At 39.8% G+C, this 2034-nt stretch overlaps 1 pseudogene; it reads left to right on the top strand.

Moving 5' to 3' along the window:
• The first annotated feature begins 404 nt into the window (after positions 1 to 404).
• Positions 405 to 1829, top strand: LOC110666779 (ankyrin repeat-containing protein BDA1-like; annotated as a pseudogene).
• The last annotated feature ends 205 nt before the right edge of the window (positions 1830 to 2034 follow it).

Genomic DNA, 2034 nt, shown 5'->3' with positions numbered 1-2034 from the left:
GCGAGATACCTTTTTGTCGATACTCCGTTGCACGTAGCTGCACCTGCAGGGCTTATTGATTTGCTTTTTGATTTTTCTTATTCATATATAGTTCAATTTTTTTTAAGACAAGTTCATTTTAAACTCTCTCTCTCTCTATATATATATTGCAGAGAGCTTCAATGCCACTTCAATCGTGTGTTTGTGTATATTGTAAAATATTAAGCTCTCAAAGTATGTTCTCCCAGTCTCGTTCTCTTATAAATATATCTTAAAAGCTCCGGTGCAGGGTATAATTTTCCATGGATGTCACCTATATAAAGGTAACAGTTTTCCCATGATCTCTTTAAATACCGCTAATAGTTTGAGTGTTTTATCATTTCTAGTTGCCTGGCAATATACATATATTGTTAATTTCCTTAAATATGGGTGATAGGTTGAAGGAGGCTGCTGGTGCTGGAGACATTAACCGATTGTATGCTCTAATCAGTGAAGATGCAAACCTTCTGGAAGACGTTGATGAGAAACCTTTTGTAGATACTCCATTGCACGTGGCTGCATCTGCAGGGCATATCGAATTTGCAATGGAGATAATGAACTTGAAGGCATCATTTGCTCGAAAGTTAAACCAAGATGGGTTTAGTCCCATGCACCTCGCTTTTCAAAATGACAAAAAACAGATAGTGCTATGGCTGCTAGATATGGATAAAGATCTGGTCCGTGTGAAAGGAAGGGGAGGTATTACTCCTTTGCATTTTGCAGCTGAGAGAGGGTACTCGTCTATTCTGGCTGAATTTTTTGAAGCTTGTCCTGAATCCATCATAGACGTGACCAATGAAGGCGACACTGCGTTGCACATCGCAGTAAGGAACATGCAGGAGGGAGCTTTTAAAGTCTTGAAAAAGCAGTTTTTCCAGATGCTGAGTTTTGGGAAAGAGAACTCCTAAACTGGAAGAACAAGGATGGCGACACTGTCTTGCACATTGCTGCTTCATCGAGTCAGCGCAGCGTGCGTACTCTTTCATCCTGCACACACCGAATCAAAATCCGAACAAGGAGCTTAAAACGTTATTTCATTGATCTTAATTAAGGAGCTTAAAACGTTATTCATTTTTTATTTATTAAAAATTGGACGTCTTTTAATTCCAAAATTTTAGTTGTTTTATTTTCTTTAGCCGCCTGCCATTTAAATAAATTGATCCTCAGGGTTTAAATACAGTGTCAATTTGTAATTTAGTTATCCACTTCCATCACCATGTCTATCATATATGCAGGTCATTAAAAAATTGGCGAAGAGGAAAGCTCGTACAACCATCAAGAATTCAAATGGAGATACAGCTCTGGACATCATAGGAGGCCAGCCACAAATCTTTGACACAGAGATTGAGGAAATGGAACGACTCGCCAAACGCAAATTTGTTAACGCTACAGATCGTGCAAAGAATTTAAGGTCACAAATATCAACTTATAGTTTTTTAAAAATAAACACAGCTCGTAAATGGGAATTGTCAAGGGAAACGCGCAACGCATTACTTCTTGTTGACGCTTTGATTGCAACAATCACGTACCAGGCGGCACTACACCCACCTGGTGGTGTTTGGAATGGTACTGCTGATCTTAATTCACAAATACCAAACTTTCTGCGGCTAGTGAATGCCTCTTTCATTAACACCACCACCCTCAGCAGCACAAGTCCATCCAATCATGTGGGGACAACTGTCATGGGCAAACACTCCTTTACGCTATTCTGGACCATTAACACTTTCACCTTCCTCGCAACTATCCTACGAATGATAACTATTGGCGTCCCACCGTCGGTGACTTTGTTGTTTTCATGCTACTCTATATAAATGTCGGTCATATCGCCAACGGAAATATGGTCCGACATTAATTTGAGTTTGTGTTTTTTCATCGTAACCACACTCATTGTGTTTGCAATTTTGGTTCCTCATGTCAAGCTTCAATATTTGGCTCCTAAACAACCAAGAAAGGGAGCCCGTCAGCCCATTCATGACAGACAAGAATGGTGGCAATAAGACGATTCTACATATTGGC

This window comes from Hevea brasiliensis, chromosome 8, assembly GCF_030052815.1.
Source record: "Hevea brasiliensis isolate MT/VB/25A 57/8 chromosome 8, ASM3005281v1, whole genome shotgun sequence".
NCBI classification, from domain to species: Eukaryota; Viridiplantae; Streptophyta; class Magnoliopsida; order Malpighiales; family Euphorbiaceae; genus Hevea; species Hevea brasiliensis.
The sequence above is the reverse complement of the archived record's forward strand: the minus strand, read 5'-3'. Positions and strand labels throughout refer to the sequence as shown.